General features: G+C 40.1%; 2 pseudogenes; both read left to right on the plus strand.

The window, feature by feature from the left end:
* Positions 1-21,537, plus strand: part of LOC118534199 (importin subunit alpha-1 pseudogene) — a 30,626-nt pseudogene extending 9,089 nt beyond the window's left edge.
* On the plus strand, positions 19,157-19,263 carry LOC118534205 (small nucleolar RNA U3; annotated as a pseudogene).
* Positions 21,538-22,788: the final 1,251 nt, after the last annotated feature.

Genomic DNA, 22,788 nt, shown 5'->3' on the forward strand with positions numbered 1-22,788 from the left:
AGGTTCCTGTTTTTCTGTTCCACTATCCTCAGTATATGGCTCCCATCGTCAGGGTCATCTGATGGCCCATGATCGCCGTGGAGCTCACACTATTTTATCCAAGTCCTAAGTGGTAGGAAGGAGGAGGGGATGAAGTGGGCATGCCCATGTGCTTATAAGGATCATTTTGCATAAATCTTATTGACAAAAAAATAATCATATGACACACGTGTCTGAAAAGGAAACAGAAATGTTAACTTATTAGCTGGGTACATGGTTATATGGTGATTCTATTATTGAGGAGGAGGGGAAAATGGATGTTGGAGGTAGGCAACTGGTAATTTCTCACTAGGTTTTTCTCCCAGTTCTACTTTGCTCTAAACATGGACCCAGTCACTCCCTTACCATTACCCCATCTACCAGCTCAAAACCATTGAGCCTTATTTGATGAAGTCTAACTGAATACAGAGAAGAATAAGAAAATAATACTACAGAGAGCTGAAGGCAGTTAAAGTGACCCATTAAGTGGGTTCTAGAGTCAGATTGCTTGTGTCCAAACACTGGCTGTATAATAATTCTTAGCTGGAAACATTCAGTAGCTTTTCCCAAAACTTTCTGGGATTCTGGTTTCCTAATCTGCAAAAAAATAGGGTTGATATGAATTAACATTCTAAGGGATATAAGAGCAGACAGGCTATGACATGCCTCTGGCTGTTAGTTTCTCACAGATACCGTTTATAAGAATGTTGGCATACCCTTCCATTCTGCAGTGATATTTATGAAGTCCTTCTTAATGTAAAAAGACCCACCAAGCCCTACTGCTTGCTGATCTTTACCCTTGGTTTGGTCTACTGTATCCTTGACTGGCCGGAAAACTTGCATTTGAGCGATTGAGTATAATTCTCATTCTTTGTGGCAAATTGAACACTTCATTTGCTTACCTTTGTTAGCTATTATGCATCAGAACTATTTGCCAAAAATAAATGGCAGGAAGAGAAAAACAGAGGAGTGAAGATTACAGAATGCGCTCTACTCTTTGAGAGTGTCTGCAGCATCCAACTCCCTTGTTCCTTGGCACCCCCAGCTCTCATGTATTATCCATACGGCAGTATGTGGACTATAGTGGATGGCCAATTAAATGCTTATGTTCTAAATTTTTTTATTTTGAGGAAAATATTTAATTTAATTTAATTTTTTTTAAGATTATTTATTTATTTATTTGACAGAGAGATTGAGAGAGCACAAGTAGGCAGAGCGGCAGGCAGAGGGAGAGGGAGAAGCACGCTCTCCGCTGAGCAGGGAGCCCGACATGGGGCTCGATCCCAGGACCCTGGAATCATGACCTGAGCTGAAGGCAGACACTTAACCGACTGAGCCACCCAGGCGCCCCTGAGGAAAACATTTTAGAGTAAAACAAATATAAGCCAGTATTGTGGCCAATAACATTAAGTCAGTTAGAAGTATATATAAAAATCACACTACTTGGTTAAGAGAAAGTCCTCAATAAATGTTCAGTGAAGGCGTAAAAATTATGATATACACTACTGCCAGTGGTAATTACTTTTGGGGTTTATAGGCTCTGACCCCCATTTGAAGGTCTTTGCTTTGCTCCCCACTGGCTTCCATGCAGGAGAGGTCCCACTCATCATGAGACTGTCTAGAAATCACAGTGCTTTTCACTTCAGACCCCCCACCCGTTTCAGTCCTCAGCATGAGATTGGGGTGTGAACACCTCCCCTCCCTCTGTCCAAGGCCATGTTGTTTCCCACCTGACAGTGGAAATTTGTATTTCCTTCAGGGAAGCTCCTAACCCCACCCAGATGCATGTTCTGAACATCATTGTCCTGACAAGACAATCAAGCTAAAAAGCTGAGAGTATATTGTTCAAAAAGTAGGCTTTTTCCAACTTAAGCAATGTTATGTGTGGGCTCTAAATTCAGTCTAAATCTATGTTTTGGAAACACATTTCTCAACATCTGCCAAGATATAGCATAGTTAAAGCTCAATCTAGTTTATATTGTAGAAATAAACAAGACATTCACTATCTTAGTTTCATGATCATTAAAATTTATGGCGACATCCAGTTTTTTTTCTCCCAAAAAAACTATGGATAGGAACTTGCTTTGCATTATTAACAGTACATTTTCCTGGTAATAATCTCAACCTCCTACTCCCAATAGGATATTCCAAAGGTCTCTATCTGGAGAACGGAAAACTGTAAACCACTCCCACATTGAACTTCTATTGCTTGAAAAGAAAATAAAAGTTCCTCCTTTACTGCAGACCTCACTACACATATACAGATCTAGCTAGTGGTTAACATATAATAAGCACTAAAATAGTAGCGGTTGTTCCTACCTGCTTTTTTTCTAAAAAAAAAAAAAAATACTTTTCATTGCTTTGAATAAAGGGCTGATGTAAAATAAGGTTACAGTATTGTAAAATCAACATAATGTAAAAGAAGAGACCTATGTTAATTGCAAAAGACAGTACATTACTGTGAGTTTCCTTGTAGCCAGAACAAAGAAAGAAAACGTCAAGCTTTATAACTCAGAGATGTCTAAGCGCACTTATTCTTCACGGGAGCAATTTTTTTCCTGGCAGACCCTTCTAAAAGATATCTCTCCGATGGGATCTTTTATAAATGGTACTGAGAGGCATAGTATTTAGTGTCCTTGAAAACAGATTTACCAAATTTTTACTAACAGGTTTCAGATGGCTATTTCTTGTAAGAACCGAGAAAAGCTAAAGGCACAGGGCTTTCGTACAACTTAAGACAATTCTAAGGGCAGCTAGGCTGATGTGGAGGTCAGCCTGGACTGAGGGATAGACACAAAAATGCCTCAGGGAGTAGAGAGATGTGAGGCCTGTGCTTTAGGTTTGCTTCCCCAAATCTTCCTTCCTCTCAGAGTATGGTGGCCGTTTGAGGATGAACTGTCTGTGTATTACTTTCAGGGGGTGTGATAAAGACCAAAGGAGTAATTGACAGAGTTGAATTTGACCTTTGGAGGTATCTTTTTCTGAACAAAATTTTGCTGAGTGCATTGAAATACATAGATAATGTTTATAATGAAAGGCAAGTTTATCTTTTCAAGTTTTTTTACTGTAAAAATACAATACAGAAAATTGGTTAATAAAGAAAAACTTACTTACACTCTTATAACCTTAATATGATTACTGTGGTGATTTTAAAATATATCCATAAATTCTTTGATAATCCTCCTTTCAAAAGATATAAGCTAATTCTTCCCTTTAGGTGAGGGCTGGACTTAGTGACTTGATTCTAACAAACAGAATGTGGTGATAATGTGGGGCTTCCAAGCCTTGGTCATAGGAAGCATGTGGCTTCCTCCTTGCTCTTGAACCATTTACTCTGGGAGAAGACAGCTGCCATTTTGAAAGGACATTCAGGGAGCCCTATGGAGAGGTCCACTTGGTGAAGAATTGATAGTTCCTGCCAAGAGACAACAAGGAACTGAGGCCGCCCACCACCAGCCATGTGATTGAATCTTTTTGGCAGATCCTTGAATCTCAGTCAAGCTTTCAGATAGCTGCAGTACTAGGCGACAGCTTGACTGTGACCTGTGTGATTTGTATTTTTACTCTGTTTATTAGTGTTTTTTTATGCACAGTTTTTAATTTTCATAAAGTCCAATTTGTTTATTTTTTCTTTTGTTACTCTTGTCTTTGGTGATATCCAAAAAATCATTGCCAAATCCAATTTCATGAAGCCTTTGCCCTGTATTTTCTCCTAAGAATTTTATGTTTCAGGTCATTTGGGGACCAACTCAATGGCCCGTTTGAGTCACTTTTTGTGTATGGTGTAATGTAAGAGTCTAACTTCATTCTTTTACATGTGGATAGCCAGTTTTCCCAGCACCATTTGTTGAAAAGACTGTCTTTTCACCATTGAATGGTTGGGGTATCCTTGTTGAACATCATTTTTTTTTTAAAGATTTTATTTACTTATTTTAGAGAGAGAGAGCATGCGTGAGTGGGGAGAGGGACAGAGGAAAAGAATCTCAAGCGGACTCCCGGCTGAGCATGGAGCCTGTCATGGGGCTCTATCTTATGGCCCTGAGATCATGACCCCAAGCCAAAATCAAGGGTCAGATACTTAACCAATTGAGCCACCCAGGCGCCCCTGAACATCATTTGACCGTATATATGAGGGTGGATTTTTGGACTGTTCTATTCCTTTGGTCTGCATGTGTGTCTTTGTGCAAGTACCATCCTATTTTGATTGCTGTAGCTTTATAGTAAGTTTTGAAATTAGGAAGTGTGAGTTCTCTAGCTTCTTCCTTTCTAGGATGATGAGATACCATATGAATTTTAGGATGAATTTTTCTATTTCTACAAAAAACATCACTGGGACTTGGTAAGGATTACATTATGTCTGGAGATTGCTTTGGGTAGCATCAAAATCTTAACAATGTTAAGTCTCCCAATCCATGAACGTGGGATATCTTTCCATTTAATTGTCTTCTTTAATTTCTCTTAGAAATGCTTTATAGTTGTCATTGTGCAAATCTTTCACCTCCTTGGTTAGTTAATTCCTAAGTATTATTCTTTTTGATGCTTTTATAAGTAAAATTATTTTCTTAACTTCGTTTTCTAGATTGTTCATTGCTAGTGTATAAAAATGCAATTGATTTTTGTGTCAACTATGTATCCTGCTTCTTTGCTGAATTTGTTATTTAGTTCCAACAGGGTTTTTTTTGTGTGTGTGTGGAATCTTTAATTTTCTATATGTAAGATCAGTCATCTGTGAGGAGAATCATTTTACTTCTTTTCCAATTTAGATGCCTTTTACTTCTTTTTCTGCCTAATTGCTCTGGCTAGGACCTCCAGTACTATGTTGAATGGAAGTGATGAAAGCAGGCATCTTGCTTTGTTCCCGATCTTAGAAGAGAAGCTTCTAGTCTTACATCATCGGATATATTTGCTGTTTTTTTTTTTCATATATTGCTTTTATTATGTTGAGGTAGTTTCCTTCTCTTACTGGTTTTCTGAATGCTTTTATCGTGAAAGGGTGTTGAATTTTTTTATCAATTGAAACGATCATATGGGTTTTTTTCCTTCATTCTGTTAATGTGGTGTTTTATATTGGTCAATTTTCCTATGTTGAACAATCCTTGCAACCCAGGAATAAATTCCACTTGCTCTTGGTGTAGTAATCCCTTTAATATGCTGCTGAATTTGGTTTGCTGATATTTTGTTGAGCATTTTTGCACCAGTGTTCATAAGGGATATTGATCTATAGTTTTCTTTTCTTGTAGTACCTTTGTCTGCCATTGGTATTAGGGTAATGCTGGTCTCATAAAATGAATTATGGAGTGGCCCCTCATCTTCAATTTTTTGAAAAAAATTTGAGAAGGTCTGGTGTTAGTTCTTCTTAAAATTGTTGGTAGAATTCACCAGTGAAGTCATCAGCTCAGGGCTTTTTGCTGTTATTGTTGGGAGATTTTTGACTACTGGTTAAATCTCTCTACTAGCTAGAAGTCTATTCAGATTTTCTATTTGTTTTGTGGTTGAGTCTTGGTAGGTTTTGTGTTTCCAGGAACTTTTCCATTTCATCTAGGTCATTCAGTTTATTGGTATGTAGTTGCTCATTGCACTCTCTTATCATCCTTCTTGTTTCTGTAAAATCAGCAGAAATGTTCACACTTTCATTTTTGATCTTAATAATTTGAGTATTCTTTTTTCCTAGTTCACCTAGCTAAAGTTTTGTCAATTTTGTTGATCTTTTTGAAGAACCTACTTTTGGTTTTGTTAATTTTCTCTGTTGGTTTTCTATTTAATTTATCTCTGTTCTAATCTTCATAATTTCCTTCCTTCCACTAGCTTTGGGTTTAGTTTGTTCTTCTTTTTCTAATTCCTTAAGTTGTAAATTTAAGTTATTGATTTGAAATCTTTCTTGTCTTTTTTGTGTCTCTTCTTGCATCTTTGTAATAAGAGTCTGGCATGTGGTCTGAGTGTGGACAGCTTCCAGTGGGGCTTGGAGATCTCAGGTATGACTTTCAATTGAGTTTTGCTACATCAAAACTCACAAGTGTGCCAAGGTCCAGACAGCAGGGATGATGGTCCCAGACACAGGAATCAAGACACCTGACTTCAAGTTCTGGTGCTGCTGCTTCCTAGCTGTGTGACGTTGAGCAAGGTCAAGGCTCATTTTCCCCAATTATAAATTTATGAGATAATACTCTTTACCTTATAAGGGGTATAGTGAGGATACAATAAAATAGCTTTTGTCACAGTACAAAGTAAAGATATAAGGATAGTTATTATTTCTAGAACTATGAGCTTCCTAGAGGTAGGGAACTGTGCTTTTTTCTCCTTTTAGTAAATGAGTTCCATAGCAGCTATGATTGTGCTTAAATTACATATAGGGACCATGTATCTCTACCATCTAGCACATAATGGGCACTCAGGAAATGTCCACTGAATGAATGAACTAATTACTCTTACCTTGAATGGCAACTTGTGTGACCTTGCCAAATCATTCACCATCTGAATTTCTCAGCTCTGCCTCAGTAAGTGCTCCATGGCCAGGAATCCCTTCAGGGGTCTGTTCTTTTCACAGCCAGAGCCAGCCACAGCACTAATGTTGGCCATCACCATGGGAGAGGTCCCAGGATTTCACTGAGAGGACTGAGAAGAAGTAGGAGAAAAACAAGCAAAAGGAGGAGTGTCCGCTTGTCTCTGCATTTCTTCATCTGCTTCTTTTCATCCTTCTTGCTTCCCTAACACACACACACACACACACACACACACACACACACACTCTCTGCTCTCCTCCATGCAGAAAGACACACATGCACCTCCCAAGTATCACTCTAGGGCTGGAATCCAAAGTCTTCTCTTATCTGAAATTCACTGTGCACCTGCCACTTGGCAGAGGTTGCGAACAGCTCAGTGGGTGTTTCTGTAGTCAGCACACACACACAATTGTCTTTTAATGCTCACTGACACTGGCCTAGGAATCTCAGTGGCTGCTACCACTGCTAGGCTTCTTGTTTTTAACTCATATCCACTAATAAAGTTTTCCTTATTGTTGTAACTGTTGGCAAAAGCAAAAGTCTGGGGAGATTGACTGCCTGAAAAGCTTCATTATGCTGCAAGAATATTTTGGATAGAATTTCAACAGCTCTTGACTGAGGAGGGTCAACTTCACTGTGCGGTTTTTATAGTCATCCCCCACCCCTCCCTCATTGGTTCTCAAACTCACGAAAACATTCAGGTTGGTTGTTGAGTATCTGAATCTTTCCAAGTAATTAGCAGGTAGAATTATCAGGTAGCGGGCATGTTTGCTTGTAATCTGTCAGTTGGGACTGCGGTGGGGGTGGTTGTCATCTTGAGTGGTCTCGCAACCACGTCTAAAGTGTCAACAGAGAGTTTCTTTCTGTCTTTTGTTCTCACTCCCAGGTTGTGAGTTCTCCATTTTGAATTCAGGCTCAAAGTAAGACAGATATTTGGAACATGTGAATTTCAAGGAAAAATTTTCCCCAGAAACCCAAAATATATAAAAGCATGTAGGTGTCATCCCTCTATCTGCATGACTTGGCTAGGTTATATCAACTTACATATTCAAGCCAGATACACAGTGTCTGATAAATGCAAGAGGAACATTCAGCTTTTTACCAAGCAGAAAAGTTACACTTTGACAACTGGGTTGGGGGCAGGGAGTGGTGCCGATGTGGGTCTTTTAATGCTCACTAACACTGGCCTAGTAATCTCAGTGGCTGCTACCACTGCTAGGCTTCTTGTTTTTAACTCATATCCATTCTCGCTTAGTTCCTTACTCAACTGCTTTCCAGTTCAAGACAGATTTGCCAAAGCAACAGAGCCTATACTGCATACAGAACGTGCCTAGATTTATAGAGCCCCGGTTCAGGAACACATTTTTCCATTAGCAGAGTCTGGTCTTGGCTCACTTAAGAGTTTTGTGACTGCTCTTGGGACCAGTCTTGGGGCAAGCTGCTGTGAGGTCCAGCTGACTGCTTCATTGTCATGAATGTCTTCCCTCTTTGAAGTCCCCTTGATTGGAGAAAATCATTCCATGTTTCATATTTAAAGACAGGATCCCATTTTCTTCCTTTCCTTCTTCCTTCTTTTTTTTCTTCTGACTCACATACAGAACCAAGATGTTGGGTTCCAGAAGCCCATATGCTAATTCACAGATGGCTTTTAGGAATGACTTTTTTTTTTTTTTTTTTGCCATTTGAATCATTTAGGTAATGTGCTTCATTTTCCAATACAGGATTAAAAAAAAAAAAACATTCTAAACAGACATCACTGTCATATGGTGCCTAACGATTTCTTCAGGTACTGCAATCAATGTAGTGCAGTAATGTTAGTGAGTGAGACACAAATTTTACTATAAGATTTTTCTTGGACTTGCTTTCTTAAAGATTTCATTTAAAGTTGAATTTTAAAATGCTGCTGATAAAACAGCTGGTATTCAGCATTCGATTTGAATTTATATCTAATCAAGATAAATAGATTCTCTTCCTAGGTAAAAGAAAAACTAGTATGGGGTGGGGGAGAAAAAAGAGTGATGTACTTGTAACCAATACATTCCATTAACAATTTTAAACTTTAAGTATCATCACTTTTTTATCAGGGAGGAAATACAAGAGCGTGCAGAGAAAAGTGTTTTCATGTGGCTTGTCATAGGCATTCAATAATCTATTTGGCTCTTGTAGGTCATCATACAAAGGACCAAACTTAAGAAAAAAAAAAATACTGGCAACTTACCTCTATAACATTCAGATGATTAAAAACCTTATCTCCCCACCCCACCCCTTTTATTAAGCAGCCGTCAGCAAATACAAGGTGATCCCTGTAATGTTTGGTATCAAGAACAGAAAAAGTATTCGAAGCCTCACTGTGATATAAGTAAGCTTCATTGCCGAAGTCCCACTCTGATGGGGATTTCTGATAGATTCTGAGGCAACCTGACACGTGTGTCATGATGTCCAATCCCTGTAAACACCCAGAGCTCTTGGAAAGTGGATGTTTTAAAAGAGCAAATTGGAAAACACATGTCTTTGTCCTGAGCTTTTTCCTTCAGGGTCCATGCTGCCCCCAAATCCCTCCTTCTGCAAACTGGTAGGAGATAGGCAAGATGTGAATCCAGGCATTTAAATAGGGCTAGGAGAACAGGAGCTAGGTGGAATTTCCCTGCAGCCGAAACAATAAAAATATGAACCTACCCAAGCTTTCCTTTCCCCAACTGAAACCCTGCAGCTCTACCATTTTAATAAGAAGGCCTCCTTCCACGGAACCGCACTGTGGCCACATGCCTGCCTACCTGAGTCAAGGAAATGCATTCTGGATTGGAGTCGGGGAGGGCCAGAGAATAAAAGTGGGGATATTCTCATAACGAAAGAAATAAGAGCTGCCCCCTAAAGATCCTCCCAAACCTGCTCGATGTTTCTGAGCTCTGGCCCACATTTCTGGATTGTATCAATCTGTTCTCAGAGTGCAGCGCAGCGCCAGATTCCGCGGAGGCCAGGAGGTGCTCTCATAGAGCCCCGCGACACCCTTGGAATTGCACACAGTTGTGAGGTCTGCTTCTCAGACATTTGGACAACTGCCACGGGGAAGGGAGGGAGGAAATTGGGCCAGTTTGCATTCTGTTACAGACCAGTCTTTTGGATGACAGAATTCTTTCCAATCAAAATGCCATGGATTACTCCCTGCTGTGAGCTAATAGGGTGCTAATTAGCATATTTCATTTATTTACTTAACTGGGATAGAAACCATTGGGCACGTGGCCCACTTAGAATGGTTTCCTGGGGAAGCCATGAACTGCTGTAAGTGCTACCTCCATGCATTAAGGAAATCAGTCCACAGAAGCACAACACCACGCTTCCCGCCCCCCTTGTCATTCTGTCCCTCGGGCCCCCCTCCCTCCTAACACGCACACAGAGCACAGATTGGGGCTTGAGTCTAATCTGCTCTGAATTCACTAAGAATCTGAAACAAGAACTAGAATCTCACAACCATGTCCAAAAGTTCTTCTCCGTGAATGCTTTTTGGCAACCACGTGGACCACTCTTAACTCTCTGCTGCGCCCATAATGACTCTTGAGCATCAGCAGAAGCTGAGGTCTCTACTGATCTCTTTATCATTCTCTCGGACGCAAAGCTAAACTCACAAGCGAGTGAAGATGGCTGCTGGCGTCCAGGGCCCTCTCTGGACTATTACTTGGAAAATCTTAAAGCACGTGTTCGCCATGTTTTCCTCCTACTTAGGAAGGACTCCCTTTATAGCTCTCATGCTGCCATAGAGTACTTCTACATTCCATGTCTGCCAGTCTCCCTAATGGTGTATTTTCAGTTTATTCAGAGGCAAGCCATGAACAATGCGCAATGAAAACAAAGTAGCCCAAACCCACTAAGCAAAGAGAGATGGATCCCAATCTCAAACGACTCCAAAAACAATCTCACACAGTAGGAGTGTGTCTCAGTAATTTGGTAGAAATAAGTATGCATAAAACACACATGTGGAAAGGTCTTGCGGTGTTTCTGCACAAACCTTTATTTACCAAGGACTCCGTTAATAGCACTATGAACCGCCCTATTGTCCAGGCCTAAAAATCTTGGAGTCATCATGAATGTTTCCTCTTTCCCTAATCAGTCACCGAGTCTTGTCATTTCTACTTCCTGACTGCTTCTCAGCCATGTCTTCTCTTCTGGGTTTCCATTGTCACTGCCTCGTTCAGGTTTAGGTCACCTGTCACCTAGACCCTTGCTCCGTGGACTGGAGCCTCAGCCTCACCTGGCGTTTGCTGGAAACTGAGAATGCAGTGACACCCTCAAGACCAGTAAAAATCCGAATTTGCATTTTAACAAACCCCCTAGGTGATTTGTGTGCACATTACAATTTAAGGATCACGGAGCTAGACTACTAGGGCCTGCCCTATAGTGTGCTCCCGCCATCCACTTGCTTCTGTCAACATCTCCCCATTCCTTTCTTTATGGTACACAGATCTTCTGCTTCAAATTTTTCCATACCTCACTTCTATGTCAGGTTTTCTATACTCTCTCATGGTGGAAAATGTTTCTAGTTCATTCTAGGTGACCCCAGTCACTTCATGGTTTTCTTAGTCATTTCATATTGAAACTCAATTGGTCGTGATTTTGCCAGTCTTTACTTTTCACCTTACTTTTCCTGGCATCAACATTCCGAGGGAATGACATAGCTGGATGGCATCATCTAGAAATTAATCGGCCATTCAGTGGTGTCTGTCTGTGCTGGAGCAGGTCTCCAGGAATGATCATTGTTCCACGCTGGTGCTCACCGAGCAGCCAGATCCCCGTGTTTCTACACTGTCCCCGATTTTATGGTCTTTACTGCTTTCTCTTGTGGTACTTCTCTGTGACAACCAGGGAGTCACATTTGGGCCAGCTGGCTTTCTCTCTTTTTCAGTTAATTTATGAACCTATCTTGTGGGATTGGAAAGACTTCAGTGCTTTTTTTCAGAGTTGAGAGAGATGCAGTGGGGCTGCCCAGATCCTCTGTAATCTAGACACTTCCACAGCTGCCTCTATTATCCTCTAGTTTTGAGCCTGGGCACCTGAGGCTTTTTTATCTATTTTTCAGCTCTTCTTCTCACTTCTTCTGCCACCCAAAGTTTCACACTGTGCCTACTGGCATGCTTACCAACTGGAAGAGCAGATTTCTCCAGATGGTCAGTCTTTACAGAACACATCCTTCCCCTTTCACCTACATTGTGTAAGGCTCACAATCAATCAATCAATAATGATATTTTACCATATACTTACAAAATGTTTTGTGGATTATGAAGCTCTTTAAAATTCCCTACCCCCTCGCTCAACTCATTCAATTCACACAGGACCCCTGTGAGGTAGACAAACTAGATATCCCAGGATATCATCCCCAGATGGAGAAACCTTATTTCAGAGATATGAAATAACTTTTCTGGAATCACCTGATGCCTCAAAAGTGGAGTAAAAAATAACCTTGAGGAATTCTGACCCTGGACCTACCAGTATTCCTGGCAATATACCATATAGAAAACTAATTTCTAGTTCTCCCACTCAGCTCACAAGGTTTTTATGCAGATCGCTTAGATTCTCTGCATCCCTGCCAATCACATTGCAAAATGCTTATGAGAATGATACTCTCTGCCAGGTAATTATGATGTGCTGTGAGCCCCCTGGGAGAGAGAAAAACTGTAGGTAGCATTTGCATTTCTCAATTTCTCATATTTTGTCTAGAAATTTCCTCCCACTTTTTTAACACATTTTATTTCACCTCTTAGATATTAGGCAACCTGTTGGGAGAGGACTCTTTCCATGCTTTCTTTTACATCTTCCTAGTAATTAGTGCAATATGGGGTAGACAGTTGGTACCTAATGAATGCATATCAAATTAATAAATAAAGAGAATCCTGCTCCTGTATTTGCTGAACCATATGAAAGGCTCTATAGCTCTGTGAATTTTGTGATATGTCTTGTTGCTTTATTCAAAAGTGTCTTAATTTTAATATCACAAGCTGTTTCTTAATTTAAACCACTGGCACTCAACTTCACAGTTCCAGCTGTATCTTGCCAGAGGGTAACATCAAGTGTTCTTGTTGAGGGCCACATCCTTCCAGATGAAACAGCTGAAAAGTTTCATGTATTTATTACTTGTGCATATACTATTTACTTATTTATTATATGCAACAATTTATTATGCTCTCATTTGGGAGCTTCTTAGTTCCGTTGTTAACACATAACTTAATTAATCAATGAGTTTACTTATTTCCTCACCGACTTACTTCAATCTTTCCCAGAGTGCTCCTTCTGGAATCTTACCTAATTTCTCAAGACCTGATTTGAAGTTTCCATCTCCATAAAGCTTTTTTGTTGGTCTCAAAAAATGTGGCTCTCTATTTTAAAGAAAAATTACTATATCCTAGCATTTATAAATCTTTACTATCTTTCTGACCAAGTTTGTGTGCTTTTAAGATCAGAAATGGTATGTTGCTTCTTTTCATGTCCTACAAAATGCCGTACATAATTGTCTAGTAACTATTTGAATTTGGTTACCTGAAGATATTCTAGGTTTTTGTTTTTGTTTTTTTTTTTTTTGAACATGAGAAAGAGGTTATTTCTTGCAGGAAATATGGTAACTATCAATTGATAATTTAATCTTATAGCCTACTTCTCCTAAGATTTCAGTAACTGAGCTCTCCAAAAACATCAGTGAATATGCTCTTTGCAAGAAAATTACAGGAAGAAGGGAAAGAAGAGTCTCTGATTTTTTTTCCCTAGTGCCAGTCTGTTCTGGGCTTAAGTGATAGAAAGAATTTATGACTCACTCAAAGTTGTTGTTCACATATTAATACAATTATTTATATACCTTTCATTAATGTGTCAATGTCTGATATTCATTCTGCTCTTCTGAGAGTCTACCTACTTTCCAGAAAAAGAGTCATGGATCTTACAAACTGATAAGGGATAGCCTGACTAAAGCCCCAAATCAAGAAAATGTTCCCTATAGAGAGAAAGTTACCTTTTAAACTAGACACTATCAGTTAGGAAATACATAACTCTAGTGAGTATACTTAAAAATTAGATTGGGACTACATTTTCAGTGTTAGGGAACACATTGAAAACAGGTGAAACTATCTTCTATATATTATAGAAATAAGATAAGACATGTTTAGGGCAAACAGGAGGCAAAATATTATAGCTGTTGAGAGTACTGGACTAGTTTGAAGGTATAAATGGGCTGGGGTTTTCCTGATTTACTCAGAGTTAACATCTGATGAAAAGAGGTATGAAGTAGGAGTCATATTCCTGCAACTGGCGATCTGGGCTACACACTTTCCAAAGGATCAAGTATTTAAGCTGGCCAAGATATCTCAGTGTATCTTGGTGTTATAGACTGAATGTTTGTGTCCCCCAAATCTATATGTTGAACCCCCTTCCCCCCACCCCCCGCACACACACAGCATGTGATGGTATTTGAAGGTGGGACCTTTGAGAGGTAATTAGGATTAGATAAAATCATGAGGGTGGAGCCCCCCTGATTGGAATTAGTGCCCTTATAACAATCACGAAATCCTGCATTCCTCTGCTCTCTGCTGTGTGAGGATACCATGAGAAGTCAGCAGTCTGTGACCCACAGAGGGCTCTCACTAGAACTTGACCATGCTGGCATCCTGATCTCAGACTTCCAGCCTCCAGAACTATGAGACATAAATTTCTACTGTCTGTCAACCAGCCAGTCTCTAGTGCTTTGTTATAGCTGCCTGAATGGACTAAGACACTAGCACTTCCTTCCTGAGTACTCCTGTTATTAAGTAGAATATGGTAAGCAGAATATGAGGGGGATGTCCAGGAAAAAAGAAATTGTGCTTGGAAGACCAAAAGCATTAGTGAAAAACCACATATATCCCTCCTCAGCTTCTTTCTGTGGCTTAGTGGTGCGTATGGGTTTAGGGAAAAGCCAGACTATCTCCCATGAAACATCCTATCCAAGAACTTCTGCTAAATGATGATCCCATTCCTCGGCTTACCCAAGGATTTCCTAAGGGTCATTCTAAGGACATGTTATTTCCTACTGTATGTAATTTGAGGAAAGGGAGGGGTCATATGACTGTAAGCTATAGTTACTATTAAAGGAGTGTTGTGGTTTGAGGAGTGTGGTGAGTTCTATAAGCCAAGGATGTGGCTGGATTTGCTGTCTACAGGAAGTGGGCAGCAGAGTTATTCTTCAAGGATCCAACTTATAATAATTGATTGTTAGTCTTAGGATGGGTCCATTAAAACTTGGACAATTTTAAACAGTCCTCTTACGAGCTTTGAAAGCTTCTAAGAGCTGCAGTTGAATTTTCTGTAGCACGACAGGCCACAGAAGCTGGCAGTCTCTCCATTAAGCAAGGGTGGAAGTAGCAGGTTGGTGGAGATGAAATTTCTCTTGTAATCTTGTTTCCGATGTAGGGCTTTTATCCACTATTTTGAGGTACCTGATACTTGTGAAATGAAAAAGGAAAAGTGCTCAAAAAATGACGGACACTCCCCCATCAGCCGCTTCACCTGGAGGCACCTCTTATCCTTAGGCATCAATAGTTGGGGGTATGACTGAGTAGCAAAGTTTTTCTGTCTCTAGGTCATGATGGCTGATCTACTAGCTCCTAGAGCATTTAGCTTTTGGTAGCCTGATGTACTAGCTCCTAAAGGCCTTGATATCAAAGCTTGTGTTGTCTACATCTTTTAGGTTCCTGGACCACTGGGCAAGTGAAGAAGACTCCCCAGGGAAGTGGGCAGCATTTCCATCCCCCTGGGGTCCTGCCAGTGTATCATCGGCTATCTCCTGCTGGCCAGGCCACAAGATACATTGCTTAGTAATGCCACATGTCACTTGTCTGTGTGGCCAGAGAAAGGCCTCTTCCCTCTCTCTGTTTCCTCTGCCTCATGGAAGGACCAGGATCTGCGGCCTGCTACACACACACACACACACACACACACACAGACACACACACACACACACACTGCATACACTGCATTTGAACCGGGAACTTGGTATCAGAATGACTAAAGAGTTAAGGGCATTTAGTGGCTCAAGTCACTTAAAGTGAATAAATAGGATATGTTTTAAACAAGGCTGTATATTGTGCATCAGCCATTTCACCAAACTCCTGGTTTTGTTGTTGCTGTTTTCCAAACTTCCAGTGTTGGCTTTCACCCAAGGCTGCTGAATCAAAGTGCTTTGAACAGCTCCTGAGGTACTGTGCCTTTTCTTCCACATCCAGCAGGAAGTGAAAATATTGCTCCTTTCCCGGAAGCCTTAGGAAACATCTTCTGTTGACTCATTGGTCCAGACTGGGTTATGTGCCCATCATTGAACCAATCACAATAGCCCGAGAGATGCGTTTCACTGGTAAGATTCGGTTAATCGGGGCCTTTATAAGTATTTAAGCCACCAATTATTTTTGCTATTTTAAAATAAAATATATATTGATGCTCAAACGTACTCTTCACTTTTAGAGTAGTTGAATTATTCTGAATTAGAATACAAAAGAAATCTTAGTTTTCTACGAATTCCATAAAATATTAGGTAAAGCATAAAAGACCAATTTGGTCAAATTATTTTGTAAAAAATATATTGTGGATGAAGTTGTTTGAGACTACATTCCCTGAGGATTCTGAAAAACACATTATCTTCAAATAGATGCCTGGTCTGCCAGATATGACCTATATGAAATCCTGCTTTGATCCAGGAGGATAAAACAAAGTCTCAGAGATCCTTCTGTCTCTACAATATGAGGAAAATACATAAGAAATATTCTGTATTCTTCCTACCACAAAACAAATAGTGAAGCCACACACTTGAAACCTAATGTCTTAATCTTACAGGCTGCTATAACAAAATACTACAGACTGGGTAGCTTGTAAACAATAGACATTTATTTCTCACTGTTCTGGGAAGTCTAAGGTCGAGGCACCAACATGATCATGTTCTGCAAGGCCCTCTTCCTAGCTCATAGCCAATGCCTTCCTGCTGTGTCCTCACCTGGTGGAGGAGCTGGGGTTCTCTCCGGAGCCTCTTTTATAAAGCACCAGTCCCATTCCTGGAGGCTTCACCTGTATGAGCTGAGTACTTCCCAAAGCTTCTACTTCCTAACACCATCATCTTTGGGAGTTAGGATTTTGACACATGAGTTTTGAGGGTACACATTCAGACCATAATAATGTATAGCTTTTCTTTTATTAGATGACTTGATACTATAGTCTAAGACAGTAGATAAAAGCAGGAGACAGGAATCCAGGTGCACTGACTTCTGATCTCTGCTCTGCTATGCACTTGCTGGGTTACTTTGGTTAAATCATGTCACCACTCTTAGCCTGTTTCTGTAGCTGTAAAATGTAGATAATAATACTTATTTTTTTTTTCTACCTCATCAAGTTGCCATGAGGATCAAATACAATAGTCTAAAAGTGCTCTGAAAATTGTAAAGGGCTTTCTGAATAAGATATTCTTATTACCATCACTAGTAATTGACTTCTAAGTTTACCCCAAATAATTTATAGTGTTGGTCAAGTTACTTAACATCTTTTACTATCATTTTCTCCTTACGCAGATTGGTCTCTAATAGCTCTTCCCGCTCAGCTTTGGGGTCTTTTAATTCTTTCTTTCTTTCTTTCTTCTTTTTTCTGGTAGCTGTTGAATAATGCTTGCCCACTGGACAGAGTTAAGGAGGCATGGCTGGTTTACAATAGCCAGCTCTGGCCAATAATACTGAAGGTCAACTACAACCACATCCCTGATGCAGTTTCTTGGAATTTTAATGATGGTAATTACAACCAATGTAGAGTATTTGTTTGGTGTCCTGAGTTGGTTTATTTTTCGCAGGCAGCCTTGGGTGTACCTAAGTTTATAGGTTAGTTTGTGGACATATTTACTGAGGAAGAATGTACACAACTCAGAGAACTGATGAGTAAGCCAAGGACATTTAATTTAGTGGCAATTTTGGGCACAGAATTCACAAGTCTTGATTTTTATGGGGCAGGATTTGCAGTTATTATATTTTTAGTTTTAAAGAAATAACAGAATTCATGTGAAAATGGTCTCCAAAGCTAATGTGGAAGGGTTGCCTTTGTTGGTGGGAGGTTTTGAACTATTTAGATGGGTAAGAAAATGAAAAAAACAGCTCAGAGATTTAGGACCTTTAAACCATGAACTCTTAGGTTCGGGTATGAAAGAAATGCTACATGAGAATCTTGCCTATGCATTCTTTCTAGACAGAGCTCTTATCTGTTGATGTTTTCAACTGTAAGTGTGGATTCCTTTGGCAGGGATGATGAGGTTGATGATGATCGCTACTCCCTCACAATACCAGCAAATGCTCGTTACTTGCTTGTTTTCCTCGGGGCCCTCATCTAAGTGCTTTACGTGTATTCTCTCAGTTGATCCTAACTGTAATTTCGTGTGATGGGTACTGTTATTATGTTCTCTTTGCACATGAGGAAAATGAGGCACAGGATGGTTAATTAACTTGCTCAAGAACACATAGCAAAGTAATGGGAAGAGCTGGGATTCAAACCTAGGTGACACTGAAAGCACACTTACCCAGGTGGACATATCACTAATGCCACCAACAGGAACAACTAACTCTACTGATGTTTTTACAATTCTAGGCATGTCACTTGTTAACTTACTTGATCCTCCTTACAACCCTATGCAGTAGGTACCATCACCATTACTGGTGATCTTATAGATGGGGAAACTAACGGCCAGAGAGGGTGAGCTCCAGAGTTTGCGCCATTGCTATCAGACTATAACAAAATAATATAAAACAGTGATGGAAAACAACTTAAAAATAATAGCAACAAGTACTTGTTGAGAGATTTTTACAAGCCAGCTATAAAATGCTTTGTAAGCATTATATGATATTAAGTGTGAATAGTTTTTTTTTTTTTTTTTGAAGTAGGCTCCACACCCATCATGGGGCTCAAACTCATAACCGTTGAGTCTTTGAGTTGAGACCAAGAGCATCCAAGTCGGATGCTCAACCGACTAATCCACCCAGGCACCCCAGGTGAGAATAGTTTTTAATCCCCATTTACACAGGATAAAATTGAGACTAAAAAAAATTAAGACACTTACCCATAATCTCATAATCTCATAATTTTGCAACCTGGGAATCAAGATTTTGGAGACTGACCCCAAAGCCCATAATCCGAACAGTATTTTGAACCATGTTCGGTTCTGGATTTGGGTAGGGCATTATGAAATGTTCGTTATGACCATGACATTTGTTCATTTATTCAGGCAACAAATATTTATCAGGCACCTATGTATTATGTACCATGTGGTATGTCCCCATGGCTTCTATGTGGCTTATAAAATAGTGCACAATATTTCTTCAACCACAGAAAGCCTCCAGAAGGATGAAGATGTTTAATCAAATGCAAACGTAGATCATTCTAAGGCTTGATCCCAGAAAATATTTAAATTAATTTATTTCGTTTTAAAACAAAATATTTAAGTTAAGCAGCAGCAAAAAAACTCACAAAAATACAAATAAAAACTGATCAGGGTACCTTAAGTTCAAATCCTTCCATAAAGAGTCCCCCTTATCCCGTTATTGCAATAACTAAGTCACTAAAAATCAAATGAAATTACCTAGTGCAGCGTTTTGAAAGCAAGTGGAAAGACTATACTTTCAGGGGTCATTTCTATAGTTTGTTACTAGAGGAGTTTCTCCGAACATGTGGAGTACCTGAAAGCAAGTGGAATGGGTTTTCCCACCATCTTGCTTGCAAAGTGAGTGCTAATTGGATAAGGCCTTGGTCTTTGTGATGAGAAACTTGGTGGGAGCCATGAGTGATAACAATGATAGAGCCAGTCACTTTATGACTAGGAGAGGTCACGGTATCTTAGCCAAAGGGCCTTTGGGTGATCGACCTTATCCTCCCTCTCCTGCTGACCTTATATTTACTTCTGATGTTTTCTACCTGTCTGAATGCCCTGGATTTTTCATTTCAAGGAAACTCATTTCTTGGCAGGTGTTTTTCCATTTAGTCTGGAGGAGTAAGTTTAATTGTTTTTTCTTCTGAGTTTTAAGAACAGAAGTATTTCCTAAATGTGCATTAGGTGTGAATATACAGGTTTGATAAAACTTTTGTTAACTAACCAGCTGGCTGAGATAGGGCTACCTGGCTGAGGGTGTGGATCTATCTACCTTCCTCTCAATCTCAGAAAATGTGCCATTTTCACAGTACAATAATGTTTTCTAAAGAGTAGGTGTTCAATATATGCTTGCTGATTTGGAATTTAAAATTTTTAATTGGCATATAATTAACATACAATGAAGTCCACACCGTCTTTGGGGTGATCCATGGTGGACGTTTTGAGGGCAGCTGACCCGCAGCCTGCATGCCCCGGACCGCCTCCTGTGGAAGCCTGAGCTGGCCGTGGATCTTTCTCCCTCTGTCTCATAACCGTGTCCACCAATGAGAATGCTATTTCACCAGCTGCCCACCTTAACAGATGCAAGAACAAGGGGAAAGACAGTACAGAAATGAGGCAGCGCCGAATAGAAGTTAATGTGGAGCTGAGGAAAGCTAAGAAGGATGACCAGATGCTGAAAAGGAGAAACGTGAGCTCGTTTCCTGATGATGCTACCTCTCCACTACAGGAAACCGCAACAACCAGGACACTGTAAATTGGTCTGTTGATGACATTGTCAAAGGCATAAGTAGCAACAATTTGGAAAACCAGCTCCAGGCTACTCAAGCTGCTAGGAAACTGCTTTCTAGGGAAAAACAGCCCCCCATAGACAACAAAATCCGGGCTGGTTTGATTCCAAAATTTGTGTCCTTCTTGGGCAGAACTGATTGTAGTCCCATTCAGTTTGAATCTGCTTGGGCTCTCACTAACATTGCTTTTGGGACATCAGAACAGACCAAGGCTGTGGTAGATGGAGGTGCTATCCCAGCATTCATTTCTCTTTTGGCATCTTCCCATGCTCACATCAGTGAACAAGCTGTATGGGCTCTAGGAAACATTGCAGGTGATGGTTCAGTTTTTCGAGACTTGGTTATCAAGTATGGTGCAGTTGACCCACTATTGGCTCTCCTTGCAGTTCCTCATATGTCATCTTTAGCATGTGGTTACTTACGTAACCTTACTTGGACACTTTCAAACCTTTGTCGCAACAAGAATCCTGCACCCCCATTAGATGCTGTTGAGCAGATTCTTCCTACCTTAGTTCGTCTCCTGCATCATGATGATCCAGAAGTATTGGCAGATACCTGCTGGGCCATTTCCTACCTTACTGATGGTCCAAATGAATGGATTGAAATGGTTGTGAAAACAGGAGTTGCGCCCCAGCTTGTGAAGCTTCTAGGAGCTACTGAATTGCCCATTGTGACTCCTGCGCTAAGAGCCATAGGAAATATTGTCACTGGGACAGATGAACAGACTCAGGTTGTAATAGATGCAGAAGCACTTGCTGCTTTTCCCAGCCTCCTAACGAACCCCAAAACTTATATTCAGCAGGAAGTTACGTGGACAATGTCAAACATCACAGCTGGTCGCCAGGACCAGATACAGCAAGTTGTGAATCATGGATTAGTCCCATTCCTTGTTGGTGTTCTCTCTAAGGCAGACTTTAAGACACAAAAGGAAGCTGTCTGGGCTGTGACCAACTATACACGTGGTGGGACAGTTGAACAGAGTGTATACCTCATTCATTGTGGCATAATAGAACCATTGATGAACCTCTTAACTGCAAAAGATACCAAAATTATTCTGTTTATTCTGGATGCCATTTCAAACATCTTTCAGGCTGCTGAGAAACTAGGTGAAACTGAGAAACTTAGTATAATGATTGAAGAATGTGGAGGTTTGGACAAAATTGAAGCTCTACAAAACCATGAAAATGAGTCTGTGTACAAAGCTTCATTAAACTTGATTGAGAAGTATTTCTCTGTAGAGGAAGAGGAAGATCAGAATGTTGTGCCAGAAACTACCTCTGAAGGCTATATGTTCCAAGTTCAGGATGGCACTCCTGGGACCTTTAACTTTTAGATTGTGCAGCTGAGGCAGAAAGTTGTTGGTTGTGTACTCTGTTTGGTAGAAGTTTGTCTTACTGTTTCTCTACTAAGAACTCTTTTTAAATGTGTTTTGTTATTGTAGCACTTTTTACAACGAAACTCTACTTGACCAGTTCCAAGCTGTCCAACCTGTATGAAGCGCCTCCTCTCAGTGCGTTTCTTATTTCTATGTGGAATCTCCTCTCTTGCAGTGTCCTGTAAATAAAGATTCAATTCCACTCTTTTCTTAAAAAAAAAAAAAATACAATGAAGTGCACACATCTCAGTTATGCATTTGATGAGTTCTGACAATTCTTCCGAACCTATAAGCACTGCTCCCCCCAAAACAGAACATTTTCACCACCCTGAAAGTTCTCTTCATCAAGTCCCAGCCCATGTTTGAATTCAACTACTCAGGTAGTTGAATTCAAGGTCTCTTCATCAAGTCCCAGCCCATGTTTGAATTCAACTACTTCCTACTTCCATTGCCAATTATTAGAATTCAGACCAACGAAAACATGCAGTATATTTCTGCATCGGGATTGTTTTCCTCATCTTAATGTTTTTGAGATTCATTCGTGTTGTTGCTTGAATTTGTACTTCACTATTTTATTACTGAGTAGCATTCCATTCTAGGAATATAATGCAATTTGTTTACCCATTGTTTTACTGATGGGTAGTAAACAGATGTTTCCAGGTTTTGACATTTTGACAGTCTAGTACAATGGTTTGTGTGGATAATTTTTATTTCCTCTTGGCAAGAACCTAGGATGGAATTCCAGGTTTGTAGGATGAATGTATATTTAACTTTACAGGAAATTGCCACACTGTTCTTCAAAGCGGTTATGCCATTATACATGTCCACCATTGTGAGAGTTCCAGTCGCTCCACATCCTCACCCATATTTGGCATTTTTAATATTTTAAATTTTCTTCATTATGGTGGGTGTGAAGTGGTATCGTATTGTGGATTTAATTTGCATTTTCCTGATATTGAACACTGAATGGTGCTTTTGACCATTTGTTTATATTCTTTAGTAAAGTGTCCCAGTCTTTTGCTCTTTTAAAATTTAGTAGTCTTTTTTCTTAAAAATTTTATTTATTTATTTGAGAGAGAGAGACAGATAGTGAGAGAGAGACAGAGCACGAGCAGGGAGGAGAGAGAGAAGCAGGCTCCCCACTGAGCAGGGAGCCCGACAGTGGACTCGATCCCAGGACCCTGGGATCATGATCTGAACCGAAGGCAG

This window comes from Halichoerus grypus, chromosome 5 (assembly GCF_964656455.1).
Source record: "Halichoerus grypus chromosome 5, mHalGry1.hap1.1, whole genome shotgun sequence".
Lineage (NCBI taxonomy): Eukaryota > Metazoa > Chordata > Mammalia > Carnivora > Phocidae > Halichoerus > Halichoerus grypus.